The sequence below is a fragment of the Colossoma macropomum genome, unplaced genomic scaffold (genome assembly GCF_904425465.1).
Source record: "Colossoma macropomum unplaced genomic scaffold, Colossoma_macropomum, whole genome shotgun sequence".
In the NCBI taxonomy this organism is placed as follows: domain Eukaryota; kingdom Metazoa; phylum Chordata; class Actinopteri; order Characiformes; family Serrasalmidae; genus Colossoma; species Colossoma macropomum.
Window position 1 is genome coordinate 190,706 of NW_023495958.1, and position 16,455 is coordinate 207,160.

Genomic DNA, 16,455 nt, shown 5'->3' on the forward strand with positions numbered 1-16,455 from the left:
ATGTAGATATTTTTAACTTCCTGAAAAGAAAGGTCTTTATCTCTGGCTTTCACAAATACTCACAGAGCATTTCTTTCAAATGGCCCATGATTCCTAACTTTGGACCATGGACTGGTTGTTAGTGCTAGAAACTGCACAATGGTTTCTTCAGTTTACACCAGATGTTATGAAAAAAAAAAAAAATCCAGTGAACAGCAGTTCTTTATGCAGAAACGCTTTAATAAGGGGTCAGAGAATGATGGCTAGTATTGTTTGTGCTGACAGGAAGGCTACAGTAACTCAATAACCACTCTTTACAGCAATAGTGATTAGAGTAACATCTCTGAAGGTCACACCGAACCTTGAGGTGGATGGGCTACAACAGGAAGACCACATCTGGTTCCACTCCTGTCAGTCAAGTACAGGAATCTGAGGCTCTTCAAAATTGGACAGTGGAAGACTGGAAAAACATTGCATGTTGTAATGAAACTCAATTTCTGCTAAGACATGCAGATGGTAGGATCAGAATTTGACATAAAAAGAATGAATCCATTGAGCTGTCATGTCAAGAACTGAAGCTGCTGGTTGTAGTAATAATGGTGGGGAGAACGTTTCATCGGCCTGTGTATGTGTGTCTGTTAATAACTTAATTAACCTGTTAGGCCTTAACTGTCACATTAGGACTGGTTAGACAGGTCAAGAACTGTCACTAAGAATCATCAGCTGATGACAATTTTAGGGCATAATATGTTCTCAGACTATTCAAACCCTGCCACCAAAATGCACCATGAACCCTCTAAGCAGCTGGCTGAGGATATTATGCCGATAAAGCAGATAATGGCTATAAAAAGATATCAGTGCACTTTCAGCTCACAAATTCTACTGTCCAAAATGTCAATTTTGAAAAGTACTATGCTTTAGGGTTGTGTGGCAGCCAGAAGCACAGGAAATTACATTACATACATTAAAATCAACCTTGAACTACTTAAAAAAAATCAATAATCAGCAACAATAATATTTCTTAACTAAAAGCATTCTCCAAAAAAACAAAAAAAAACAAAACACAATGACTGATAGATGACTCCAAGAAATATTTCAGCCTATGATTTCAGGACAAAGGTAGTTTTACTTAGTACTGACTGAATGAACCCAATCTTATACACGTGCCACTTTTTATGTTTTATGACAAATTCAGCAAATAAATAATGGCCCATTGAAACTTGCATATATGCACTGATTGATTTCCAGTCAAATTAGAAATTAAGTACAAATTTAGGTTTTCATGAGTGAAAAGCTGCCATTCAGTATTATATAGACACAATGCAGTGCAGATGCAGAGCTGAGCCAGATGAAAGAAATGATAGATGGTTATATTATGTCTGCACCGAATCTGGCCTATTGGTGGTTACAGCAGTCCAAAATTTTCTATAATGCAGTATTTTATCCAGTATGGATGCTTTTGATCTGTTACATTTACTTTGCATTTCAAAATTCATGATTTGAATCACTTAGGTTAGGCAGATGCCTGCAGGAAGACTGTGAGCCTGTTCTAATTAAAATGCATCAGCCATGTGTCAGCGTGATGGGAACTATCCTGCATAAGAAAGCTGATAGACCTTAAAAACAGAGTAAGAAAAGTGTAAAAGGTGAACTCTGCTTTCATCAGTTTTTAACACTTGCTTCTGGTTGCCGACCACTTCCGTTTCATGTGACACAGGGGCTGTCGGCTTTTGCAAGTGTGAGTGAAGTGCACCAACCACAAACCCTGTATATTATGTGTAGCAAATGCTTGGTTAAACATTTACTGTCTGCATGATAAATATAAGAGCAGCTGGAGTAAGAACATGTTGGCCTTTGTCCTCTCAAAGGGGCGTCACTTCATTAAGATGGAGAAAGACATTGTAAACTCAATACGAATTAACTGAGCAAAATAAAAATAAATAGAGTTACATTTATTTAAAAAAGTAATGTAAAAATAAAGTGCTCACTCTACATTAGTTGGTTTCTGTTACCTTTGGTAAAGAGAAAGCTCCACTTCCTCCATTCTGTATCCTGCTGTTCATTTCTCAGTCTGCATCCGTTTATTCCTAGGGGTGTAATATACACACTTTCCCATTATCCAGAAATCAATGCATCTTAACTTGGATATCACATGCTTTTAGGTTCTAGAGTGAGAGCTAAAGAACACTATTGGTTCTACATAAAGATTTGTCCAAGGCAACTGAAGGATAAGAGATGTCGCTTTCCGTCCATCTTTCCTGTGCACTGTAATGCATTATTGCATTATGCATAAGCCATTTAGTCTTTGAGCAACTGACTACAATCACTGGACAGTGTTATAGATATTTTTATAGACATAATAACGATTCACTCTTGGAGGAACTGAGCTAATGGCTTTTTAATGCTTCTTCAGCTAGATCAAGGCCCAGTTCCTCATTTGAACTTCTAAATATTTCTATACACTTCTGTTTTTGTGGTTATGAGATGTATTATTAACTAACTTACACATTTTACAGTGGAACTAAGACATTTCATGAGGAGGAGAAAAACAACCTCAATACCCTTTTTTCAGCAAGCCAAACACTCCTCTGCTCTTCACCACATGAAGGCTGCCAGAGTTTCAGAGATGGAATCAAGGGGGTGTTGAAAAGTGAAGAAAAAAAGGACCTGATCCAGCTTTTTTGAGCAGCTCTGCATAACTATGTAGATAGAAGAGTAAGATGTTCACTTGCACATTGCAGAAATTATCATTAGCAGCCCAGTATTGAGTCAAAGTGGGTGTGTTTAAGCAGGAACAGCACTGAAATGTGCAGGACAGTGGGCCTCAAGGACTAGGGTTGAGAAACACTGAACTAGCTGATGATCGAACTATGTTAACAAACTCCACAGATAGTAAAAGTGTTACCAAGAGATTTTTTAACATCCTAAATCCTGCCAGCAGCACAGCAGCACTAGACAGCTAAGACAAGATAAAAAAAAAGCATAATTACTTAACGATTTACACCACTTGACTCCGCATCCTATATCATCCTTATATCTTTAGCTTTCTAAATTTTAGCCAATAGGAACAATGTCCAATATTACCAAACACTGGTGTTACCAAAACTGCAGTGTATCCCAACAGACACAATGCTTTTAATGTTAGCTGGCTCATGGTGGCTAAACCCTGTTAGCTATCTTTGCATGCCAAATGGACACAATACAGATTCACAGCACAACAACACTGATATGAGGAGGCTAAATATACTGAAGCTACTTGAAAACAGTTCTCCATACACACAGATGTCGCCAGTGTTACATGGTTCTGAAAGATGTTCACTGTGAGTGTGAACACTTCTCAGCAGCGCTGCAACTAGCCTACAAGGCTAGTATAGTAAAAATCTCAACTGCAGGCCAAACTGTGTTCATGTGCTTTTCGAGGATGACCACTTTCAGAGATATCTACACTGTTCCAACCCCAGAACGTTTGGTCTGATCAGGAACGATGTGCTTGTACGCAGCTTTTTGATGTACATTTTGTTAAATGTCGATTTTTTTCTCTTATGAATGAATGTGAGGCAAAAGTTTGTGCACCCTGCTTATATCACAATTATACAAGTCCATTAGCAACACCCTATTAATCATAAAGAATATCAGAACAACCACCAGCAACCACCTAGAAGCCGGGGATACCATAGCAGCCACCTAGCAACACCTCAGCAACCAATTGAGATACTACAGCAACCTCATAGCAACACCATAGCAATCACCTGGGATACCTTAGCAACAGCCTAGCAAGACTGCAACACCAGGTTAAGCTGTGCAATCACTCTGCATTTTCTTCAGGAGATGTCTGTAGTTTTATATACATTAATATATTTGTTTAACCAACATTATTTGTAGTTATCATCCAGTACCTGGTTTTGCTGATCAGTGCTTTACTAACTTAAATCAAGTGTGCTGCTGATGGAATTTAACAGATCTGTACAATGGGGGCATCAAGAATGAAATGGAATGAAACTTCTTCAAACTAGCTCACAAAGGCATCAACTACATTTTTGAAAACACAAATTTACATTGCAAGTGGTGATGAGCTGTTATAGATGGCCTTATCAATGTTGATCTCAGGACAGCATCATATAAACATTTTGGGAGTCATTTTTAAAGCCACAGTATGTATGCTTTGGGGATTTGGAGTGTTGGTTGTGCTCCAGACCCTTTCCCCAACTGGATGAATATGATGATAGTGACTGGGCTGAGAGACTATTCGAAGCGAACTCAGTCAAACTTGGTGAAGGACAATGTGAGTGGTCTGCTATTGTCATCATATCTTCATTAGTATACTGTTGATTTTGTATTTGAGACCTAAACATCGAGCTAAACTTTTTGGAGCCAATGAATTTTGACGTACGACATGGTCTGAAAAACTGCACCAATCTGACCTGATACCTCAGACTTTTAAAATATCATTTCATCCTTTAGCCTCAACAACACTATTTCTTTCAAATTTGACAAAAAATCTTACACAGCACAGCTTTAAAAACACAAACAATGTGAAGAAATGAACTAAAGCGCTGAACTTTCTTTTACAATGTCAACCTCTCTCTCTCTCTCTCTCTTTCTCTCTATATTTTGGGTGCTGGTCGCCTACCATTTCCTGTATCACTGAGTGTGAGTGTGAAACACATCACTTTCAGTACTCATCATCACGCATCCTGCTGAAATGTCATCACGAGAGTGAATGCACATCAAACATTCACAGTGTGTTTACTATGGAGTCATGATCATTAAACAGTGGCCCACCAGGCAAATCTGGCCCATGAGCAAGTTCTCTCCAGCCACAAGCTATCGGTCAAACCTTTATTTCCTTTAAGTTCAATAGAATTATGCATGATCTGCACACTTAAAAACAATGATTGAAGGCTTTTTTAGTAAAGGACGTGGTTCGTTTTAGAACCATGAGTTCTATATAGAACCATTTCATGCTTAAAGAATGCATGGTAAAATGGTTCTTCAGATTGATGGAGAAAGTGTTGTATATGGTTCTGTTTAGAAGCTTTTTGAAAATGGTTCTAGACAGCACCAAAAAGGTTCTACTATCATTACAAGCTTGACATTGTAATAATAGCAGAACCCTATTTGGTGCTATGCAAAGAACCATTTAAGCATGAAATGGTCCTATATAAAACTCATAGTTCTAATTAGAACCATTACTTTTACTAAAGAATCCTTAAAAACATATTTTAAATAGTGTATTAATATTGTATTAAAAGGATAAGACATTGAACAGTCCTACTACCAATAATTATTAAAATATATAAGGACAAATACAAGATTTTCTGCCACTTTTGTAGGATAAAACGAGTGTCTTCTAATGAAACAGTAGGTGAGGTGTGGAATGTGTTCGAGAGGCTAAATGAACCGTGATTGACAGCCATTCTGTTCTTTTAAGAGAGATTTCACTGCAGATCAGATGGGATAGTGAAGTATATTTAAAAAGGAACCTTTTGATAAAAGAAGGTAAAAACACTCTTACCATTGAGTATAAGCTGATGTCTGAAGTTCCAAGTATCTAGGAGTTCTCTGTATGCTCTGTTTGTGCAGGGGATAGGAATGTTTGGACCAGGGGGCCCCTCAATTTAAATGTCCACAGGAAGTAGGCCTCTCACTTTCTCCCTACTTCTCTTAGTCCCACATAGATTAGATCATTTTAAAAAGAACCATATGTTCTGTCTCCTGTTTCAACAACAAGAACCATATATATATCTATATATATATATATATATATATCTATATATATATATATCTATATATATCTATATATATATATATATATATATATATATATGCTGTTGGTCATTCTGTTCTGGAGAGGACATTTAGAATTGGCACGGATCCTCTCTCAGGTACTTTATAGTGCTTGATATGATGCTGTTTTACTTTGTAATAAACATTTTACTAGCAACACAGTGTCAAAGGAGTTGTCCTTCACAACATCTACCCATCATCGCTGCTTAATAAACAACAATAGCTAAGCATTTTGGAGCAAAGGCATTAAAAACAAGTTATAAAAAAAAAGCTCAACACCACTTACTTCACCATGGACATTGAGAGCTGAAGCTTGTAAGAGGCATTCAAGTACCATGTTCTTCCCTCCATGAAGCAATTTCACTGTACATGCTGCAGGTCCAGGTTCTTTAGCCATGCCTGGTGTAGGCTCATGCCAATCTCTCCTTTCAGTGACCCACACAAAACTTGAACACTAATGGCCCTAGAGCTTCTTCACATGAAAAAATACAAATAGAAAAATGTTACAAATATAAATGAACTGTTTAATGAAGAATAAGAATAAGTTTATTTTAAGATCAATTTTTGGATCTCTGCCACTAGCCAGTCAAAACTAAGGGGGGGCCTGGAGGAGCAGAGAGGAGTAAAAAACACTGCACCCTAATCAAACCTCCAGGTACAGCTTTTCAGTGCCACACCAGTTATCCATTAATTCATCTGCCTTTGTGCCACCTCACTGGCTTATCAAATAACAACGTTTGTTGGGCTTCTGCCAATTTTACTTTTTAGCAGTAAACAGCATGTGACCAGGATGGTGGAACCTGCACTGTAGGTTTTAAACAATCACAACTTAAATGTTCCAAAGACATTTGTAAAACACTCAGTATTGGACACGAAAGTTCTTGGAAGACACGCAGCTTAGATAAAAGAAAAGAGAAAGCCAGCAGGTGTGTCTACACCAGATGTCCGTTTCCAATACCAGGTACTTAGTCTTTTGTTAGTGAATGAAACATAATCTGTGCGCGATTTTTGTCAGTTCGTTTGGCTTTGCAACATCAAAACCAAAGCTCTGTTATACATAAACAGAACTGTTTAACTGAAGCTTGAGATGTTAGGGCAACACAGACTGTTAGCAACAACAAAGCATGCTGCTGAATGTTCTTATGAGACAGCAGAGCAGTAACGGAATAAATAGGCAGAGGAAAAAAAAAGGCTTTGTTCAGGCGCTGCTGTTTACTTCCACTGTGGCCAGGCCAGGCTTTCACCACCACGTCATCTTGAGTCTTCTTGAAGAAGACCCATCTTCCTCCAGGGCAGAAGTGTCCTGGATTTTTTCTCGGCTGTGTTTCTGTAGAGTATTCTTTCAATGTGGTGGGCTAGCTAGCTCTTACAGCTAAAAGATAGGCCAGCACAAATTACTACCCAAGCTCGGCGGCTCCTTTGGCCTTCATCAGAGCACAGAGTTGCAACATGAAAGGTATGTTGTTGTGATGGCTGCAAGGTAGTTAGGCAATAAGGTTACTCTGCTGCGGTTTTGTTGCTGCTTTCAGAAAACCAAATACCCACCTACAGACTTCTATCTACAACACTGTGACTGCAATAGTTGGAAATAGTTTAATATAGCACTATATGTGTTGCTTTAATTGGTGTCTTTGGAGAGAGACCTGGTTTGACCAGAGATCTGCTTTTAGCTATAACGTAGCTGCAATCCAGCCTCATGCACCTCCCCAGGTGCAACTTTGGAGAAGAGCGGGGACAACATTCACTGGTGATGACAGAGTTAAAAAGGGTCTATTGTTACCCACTGAGCACCTGCTGCAGCTGAACACCTGCCGTTTAAGTGTAATAACATCAGTTTGCTGAAGTTAGTAACTAGTCCCCTCATCTCATCACTTATCTAAGTAGGAATTTTTTTTTAAATCACTTTTTGGCATCTTCAAAGGTTCATCACAACGCTACATCATGCATGTTATTACACACGCCCTCCAAAAAACATACTTAGAGGTCAAAAAAGGGTTTCATGTTTAGAAACATGGTTAATACCCAACTATATCTGCAATGCATTTGCATTGTTGTGCATGTGAGAACAAGGACAAGAGTCCTCAAACCACATTCTCAGGAACACAATGTTTTTGTGCAACTGTACTTTTACAAACAAAGCAAACCACTATACAGATCAATATCCTGTCCTAGATACAACAACCCACACGGCCTATTATGACTTTGCCTAGATGCACGATAATGCTGCACTCAATTCTGACTGCACGCAGAGGCACTGAGGGTCTACATGCAGTTTAGTCAAATCTGTACATCTTACAGTGATTGAAGGGCTGTTTCCGCCTATACTCCACTCAAAGTAATGTAAAGACCCATTTCACAATCACATCCTCCAAGTAAAGGCAAATCACTGCCTCTAAACAAGAGAAAAAACCTTGATTGCTGTCATGACCTCACACACTTCACACAGTCTTTTGATTTTTCACACCTTCTTTTCATTTTTTCCACACGTTACCCACAAGTCACAACCACTTCCTTTTGAACTGTGACATGTGAAGTCGAGTACGTATGCATTTATGAGCTGCATGCGCAGCACTCCTTATACAGAAAATTCTACTTTGCACTTTCATGGGTTTGCTGTTGCACTGAGAAAAACAAATACCCACCTGCAGATGCACCGTGACAAGAGGGAAATATAGTCATATATAGTATAACATTGCAATGTATGTAATTAGTTAATTGATGTGTGTTAAGAGTGTCCTATTTTTATCCAAAAGCATGTTTTATGTGAAGGGTTCAAAGGCCTGTAGATGGAGCTCACTATCAGCATCATTCCAAGTGCTTGTGCCCATTTCAGTACCAGTTTTAACAAGCCCTTGTCAGCTTGGCTTTGCCATTCTCCCCCCCTGGGGAATTCCCAGTGCCAGATGTACTTTCTGCTCTAGCACAACTGGTTCAACTCATCAGCTAATGACCAGGTTTAGTTGGTGAGCAGAGAAATGACCAAACTGTGCTGGACTTTGGCCCTTCAGTTCTTAATGAAGCCTTAAATGAAGTTTGTTAGATGAGCACTTGGAGGGGTGAGGGATCGAGTTTTATTAAATCTTTTTATTGATAGGGGGCTAGGCCTCTAGTAAGGGGTCTGGGGGCAAATGGCCCCACAATGTCTCGTCATCATGAACTTTTGGGGTAACAACATCCAAAAAACTGATCAAAAAACAGTGGTACACATTTGGTCAGGCTGGAACACAGATCTGTCTCTTCATAGTTTTGCATATATATATTATCATAGTATAGTATAGACTTAAATCATAAATCCATCCAACAGACACGGCCTTACAACATGCACACATCAAGCAAAGGTACTGAAGTGAAGCAGTGGTAGCTTCTCTCTATTAGATAAGCTGCATGTCTTAAATATGTTACTCAAATACACAGGTGGTAAATCACACCTCTGTCTCAAGTTTGAAAGATCAAGAGAAACGGGGTGCGACACCAACTGAGTGATGAGTAAGGAACAGCAGTAGCAAAACACAATGGCTTAACCTTGAGAGGGGACAAATAAATGAGACTAAGGTAACTGGGAGCAAAAGCTTACCAATTCGCTATAACTCATCAGTTGTAATTGCAAAGGGGCTATCCTGATAGAAAAACTAGCACATACCAGGTGCGTGCTTGGTCTGCAGCAAAACCAGTATATGTTGTGTTGTGGGTACTGGTCAGAAGCTCAAGAAAAGACAGAACTAGATATGCCAAAAGAAATGACCAAGGAGAACTTTTTTTTTGTTGTTGTTTTTTTTAACCATACTTAAGGAAACTGATATGAATCTTAAGAAGGTTTCCACATTGGAAAACCAGAGAATAGAAAAAAAGGCTTGAGAGAACAGAGAAAGACTCACAGAGACTACCAAAATACCGGCTTGGTCAGGACATGTGACCACAAAGCAGCACAAACTCAAAGACTGAGCCCATAATAATGGTGGAGCGCTCCTTAAGTAAACCAGGATACAGGTGCTGTTAGTTGCCTCTAATTACTAACTACTCTGGCTCCCTCTGCTGGCAGAGGCCAACATAGCATCGGCAGTGATTTACAGTGATATTTGACAGCACGTTCCATGTTTATTTATTTTCATAAATGAAAAGGATAAATTAAGCCAATAACATTGTCATAAATTCTGTGTCACTGAATTTATCACAAAATACTTCAGCATCTGTGAGGTCAATGCTGTTTTTCATCAAAAAGCAGAGTTTATCATAGTTTTTTGTTGGTTAATTTAAGAATAGAACAAACACTACAGTCATCAACTACCTGTGGTTTATTCGTATTCTCTGCTCATTTTAATGGCTGGTGTTGTTAGGGTTCTGTGTATTCAAGCTTAGCCTTTCATCTTACTGGTTTAGAACTCTTAAGAACCCTTTTGGTACCTTTATGTTAGAGTGAATGCCAGAGGTCAGCCTGCTGATCCCCCAGCTCTACTAAATCTCCTGATTTAGTAACTTAAAGCAGATGAGTTTGAGAAGGGGAACCATCAGACTGTAGACTGTGGCACTGATGGACATCAACATACTATGCTTAATTTAAGTGTGTAGTAAGAATGATCACCACTAGAGGGAGATGATTAATCATTGATATCTCTTATATACATTCTATGATTAATATATGGGTATCATTAACTTATTCTCAAGCCTGAGGCATATAAAATATCCTCTATAAAATCCTTCGGGTATTAAAGATTATAAACAAGCATGTTGTCGATGTACATCTGCACTACAGAGCTCCGTGATGATCACCAGAGAGTCTGTTGTTTTTCGCAAGCCAGTTCAGGGTCGTGTCTCGCAATGAGATCACCAACACAGCCGGTTTACATCCAACATATGACTGCAAAACGCCAGAGGGAGCCCGCGAGCAAGTCCTCAATGAAATGGGGTGAATGGAGCTGAACGGCTAAAAATGGAAAGTTGAAATAGTTTCTAACTATTTGTTCAGGACCCTCCTTTAATTTTGGAAAACAGAAGGACGTATTTCACTAAAAAAAGCAAAGAAAACTTACCTGTATATTTCTTTTCTTTTAACAGCGAACAGGTTTTGGGCAGAAGGACGCTAGCATTTCTGCTACTGAGGGCTGATTAGTAAGCATTACTGCTAACCAGAGCTGATTGTTTAGCATTACTGGTACTTGTGGCTGATTGGTTGACATTACTGCTATCGAGGGCTGATTGGTTGGCATTTCTTCTACTGAAGGCTGATTGGTTGGCATTACTGCTACTGAAGGCTGATTGGTTGGCATTTCTGCTACTGAAGGCTGATTGGTTGGCATTACTGCTACTGATAGCTGATTGGTTGGCATTTCTGCTACTGAAGGCTGATTGGTTGGCATTTCTGCTACTGAAGGCTGATTGGTTGGCATTACTGCTACTGATGGCTGATTGGTTGACATTTCTGCTACTGAGGGCTGATTGGTTGACATTTCTGCTACTGAGGGCTGATTGGTTGGCATTTCTGCCACTGAAGGCTGATTGGTTGACATTACTGCTACCAGGTACTGATTGTTTAGCATTACTGCTACCGAAGGCTGATTGGTTGACATTACTGCTGCTGAGTGCTGATTAGTTAGCATTACTTAGTACTGTTATATGTTCAGGAAGTTGAATGTATTCTCTGTGTAAAAATGTTTAAGCATTTATAAACTATGATTTTGCTCAAATGCTCCATATTACCCCATTCATTTTTCACTTGCCCTCTAGCGTTTGACAAACGTGTAGGACGTTACTGAGCAGCAGTTATCCTCATTTCCTGTTCCCTGTGCCCTGTGCCCACATTCCTTGCAGAATTGCTGCAGTTGAATCTCCAGGGCCTGAGAGAGGTGTATCTGCTGAGCCCTATGAGCTGGACTCACTGATTCCTGACCCACTAAACATGACTGCAAACCACTACTGCGCTAGAGAGTCTTCTGTTAACAATGGAACTAGACAGAAAAATATAAAATGTGATCCTTTTTCTGTTGTATTTTTTCCAGTATAAAACTGTAGGCTAAAATTGACCAGAAAATGGCATATTCAAATTTGTAATAAATAACCTTATAATAACGGCATATGGTAAAATATTACAACTGTTTTCTGTGTATTTAAAGACTAATGCACATTGATTTGATTAGTCAATGGTGGTTTCTTGACCACTTCATGTTAAACTTTTCAGGTCAGTGCGCTGCACAAAAACAGCTGCTTAGGGCGAATAAAATGCAGAGCAACAGAGAGCAAAATGTCCGTCTAATCGAAACACAATCTCCTTATGTGTTCTCAAAGGTACTGAATCATATTTAGTTACCATCATTAGAAACAGGCAGCATATCTAATGAGGCTATATATATAGTAAAAGCATCATTACAGAACACCCATTAGCAGATGGAGCAGCGGTGGGTGGGTTGATGTTCTTGCAGAGAAATAGATCAACTTTCTGCCAACACAAAAATGATTTTATGGTGAATTTTATTGTCATATCAATTATATATAATTTTGTCAGATTTTTAAGTGTTTTTTCCAGATTTCCTGTGCTGACAAGGGAAACCGCAGCCCCACAGCACCTTCCTTCCTGAGGCTATGTTCTCAGATTGTGGGCCACTGCAGCCTTTTCACTATTCTCATTCAGTGCTTTGGAAGTGATGTTCACCAGCCGGAAATCCTGTAGAGACATGATTCATGTTTAAGCTCAACTGCCTTCTCTCTGGACCGGGCTGTGAGACAGAGTTAAGAAAAAGTGGTAATACAGTAAGTATTGTAAAGAGAAGTCTGACCTGATATCAACAGACAGTCAGACCCCTTTGTTTTTTCTCTAATCCTGTAATAATAGGCATTTCCCAAAATGCTGCCCCACCACACTGTAGACAATTTGAAGTCAGGTCAACTTGAAATGTATTATTAAATCTTTCAACTTAGCTCAGTCAAAACTTTAGTATTGTATCTGAGGTAGGTCAACAAAACACTAAGTTGAGTTTAAAAAAGTGAATGTGGTTGCATTATTATAAGACAAATTGCTCTTTTTTTCCCTTTTTACTCAGTTCCTTTCCCCCCAGTCTAGTCACTGCCCATTCGCACCCACACACGATTATCGCATCCCTGTTCATGCTTATAGTGTTTGAGCCACACTTATTTTAACAGACCAAAAGGTGTAAGACTCCAGAAAACTAAGACTCTGGCATCTAGTTGGAGATTATCATGTTTAATAACTTAAACTTTCAGAAAAAAAAATGGTTGTATAGTGTCAAAAATGTAGAAAGCTAGAAAGCCAGACCCCTGGGGGAGTCAAGCTTGTAACATTAAAAGAACCTTTTTTGGTGCTATATAAAACCATATTCTATTTCATGCTTAAACAGCTCTTTGCCATGGTGAAATGGTTCTTCAGATTGATGGAGAATGTGTTGTATATGGTTCTATATAGCACCAAAAAGGGTTCTTCTAATGTTCCAAGCTTGACATTGTAACAATAGAAGAACCTTGGAGTCTATATAGAACTCACGGCTTTAAATAGAACCATTCCCTTTCCTCAAGAACCCTTGAAGAACCATCTTTTTTAAGACTGTAGTATTGCCCGCAGGCTGTGCATTTAATGTGTTTAAAAAGCACAATTTAGTATCATTTGCTTTGGCAGAGTACTTTTTTATGCAGATATGAATGTATTTTAGACCTGAGGAAATAAAGAATTATGTAACATTTGTTATTTGCTCTGTTCAAGAGACCTTTAATGCTGTTTAAGCCTATAGACCACTTGCAACTTCAAGCCAAAATAGTGCAACAAGTGGAAATTCAGTGTAAAACGTTCATAGAGGCTTTTTGGCTGGTTAACTACTAAGGGAGTGAAGTATATTTAGAAAGGAACCTTTTTATAGAAGAAGGTAAAAACACTCTTAACATTGAGTATAAGCTGATGTCTGAAGTTCCAAGTATCTAGGAGTTCCCTGTGTGCTCTGTTTGTGCAGGGGATAGGAATGTTTGAACCAGGGGGGGGCCTCTGGGTCCATAGCCCCTTAATTTAAAGGTCCATAGGAAGGGGGCCTCTCACTTTCTCCCTTCTTCTTGGGTCCAAATAGATGAAATCATTTTAAAAAGAACCATATGCTCTGTCTCCTGTTTCAACAACAAGAACCATATATATGCTGTTGGTCATTCTGTTCGGGAGAGGACATTTAGAATTGGCACGGATCCTCTCTCAGGTGCTTTATAGTGCTTGATATGATGCTGTTTTACTATGTAATAGTTTTACCGTTTGCTAGCAACTCGGTATCGGCGGATTTTTTCTTCACAACATCTACACACCATCGCCACTAAATAAACAACATTATTTGGCGACGAGGATGGGATCGTGTTGTGGCTGGCTGCGTCGCCGACAGCCTCAGCGCACTAACTCCCGCTCCAGGCCGGCAATTCAGGTGAGCGCTGGTTTTTTCGTGGAGGCTGTTGAGTGGCTGCTGTCTAGCTGCACCGTAAAGACTCATGTGTGTGTGAGCGATGCTGTGTGGATGTTTGGAGTGCTTCTCCGTTCTAAATTTGGGGGGTTTATAGCGTTGTGCACGCCGCAATAAAAGGGGGGAGTATAATAGTGAAAAGGAAAGCTGATGCAAAAGTGTAGAATAGCCTAATTAGTAACGATAAGGTGAGCTAAATAACACCATGCGAGATTAATGAAGGTTGGGCCCTTATCTTCTTAACGGTAAGACATGTGTATATTGGTCACTGCGTGAAAGCTGGCTTAGAGAAATAGTCGGATCAGGTTAGAAAATAAAAAGGGGAAAAGAAGTGAAAAGTAACAGTCCAGGGCCCTGGGAAATTGGATTAAGGGGAAATTAGCTTACTGGGAAAAAGAAGAAAGAGAATAAAAGAGGAAAGAGGTAAAGAAAATAAGAGAAGTTAAAGAAAATAGAGAAGAAAAGTGAAGAGTTAAAAAGAATAGAAAAGGATAAGAGTTAAAGAGAATAAAAGAAGTTAAAGAGAATAGTGATTATATGAGTGAAAAGAGAAATAAGAAAAGGGAAGAGAATAGAGATGATATGAGTTAAAAGAGAAAAGGAGCCGCAGATTAGGACCAAAGCCCTCTGGGAGGCGGTGTTAGACGGGCCTAAAATCCTGGAAAATCACTAGGTGAATTTCTGGGTCAGTTCTAAGGAACTGGGGGTGTGAAAGGAAAGTTCAATTATAAAGTTCCCACTCGAACACTAGTTGACGAACAGTGTCTGAAGCAGCTTTTTATTGAATATTCACACCTCATAAAGGTAGCAAAAATTTAGAAGAAAAAGGGAAAGAAGGAGCGGCGGAAAAAGCATGCTATAGGATCAGTATGAATGAGTCGACTTTCAGATTGAGTGTTGTTCTTTGTCTTCTGTGTGTTCTGAGCTCGCTGTGTGTTTCTGTGTGAGGGGGAGTGGCCGCCCCTTACTGTGTGTGTGCGGACCTGGGGTTCTGTGAGTGTGAGTTGCTTGACTTGGCTGTGCTCCAGCTGCGTAAATGGCTTTAAGACTATATAAATGATAATTTAAAAAAAAACATATGAGCCTCTAAAGAGGACGTTTTTAGACTTAAGATAAAGTTAAGATTTATGAGCCTCATAAAGAATAAGAGGACTTTTATAAATTAATTTAAAAACATTCATGAGCCCCCAAGAAGGACGTTTATAATTTGGAGAGGAGTGGAGAGACCAGTGAGGATGTTTGTGTGTATGGGTAAAGAAAAATTTAATAAGTATTATTAATAAGTATGTGAGGTGTTATTAGAGTAAAATAAACTGAAATTTCTATATTGATGATAACTGGGTATGTAAAAGAGGAGAACATTTGGTGTAGATAAGAATGACCTAAGTGTTGGCAAACAAAGGGGTGAATCATATGGGATTGCTTTTTGTGGGGTTAAAAAATACCTAGTGAGTTTATTTGATATTTAATTCTGATAGGTTTCTATGTTTATACACCTATGGGGTGTGTAAGAAGAGGAGAAGGAGAGAGAGGGAGAGAAGAAGAAAAAAAAGATAGAGAGGAGAAGAAACAGAAAAGAGAAGAATAACAGAAAGAGGGATAAAAAGAGAATGAGGAGAGAAGGAGAGAGAGAAAAGGAGAGAGAAAAAGAGAGAAAAGTGCATGTGGAGAGAGAGAGAGAGAGAGAGAGAGAGAGAGAGAGAGAGAGAGAGAGAGAGAGAGGAAGCAGCAGGCCAGTGCTGACACAGAAGGAGGTCTGATGATTTAGGAGGCACAGGGGTCAGCTCATGTTGCAAGGGAGAAGTTAGGAGAAAGATTACAGAGGAAGGTAGAGAAGAGAGGAGATGTTGAAGGGTCAAGAGAGCCAGAAGAAAAGGTGATACAGACACCTGGTATGACATCTTTGAACTTTAAAGAAGGAGTAAATATAACTCAGAAACCTAAGCTAAAAATAGAGCTTAGTGTGAATAGTAGTGAGGAGATTTTGGAACCTAGAGAACAGAAGGAGGAAGAGCATGATGCAGATTCATCTGTGACAGCTCAGAGGACTATTTTAGATGTGGAAGAGGGGTTTTTGACTTTGACTGGACACCAGAGGAAGTGACTGACTAGTAGGGTGTATTACAGAAGAGAGAAACTAAGTGGAAGGCATATGGATTTGATTTCTAGGGGTTACAAATCGCAGACCCAAGGGCAGACAAAAAGGGTTGAGGCAAAAACGAGTGAGTCAAAACAGATGAATAGTCAAAAAGGG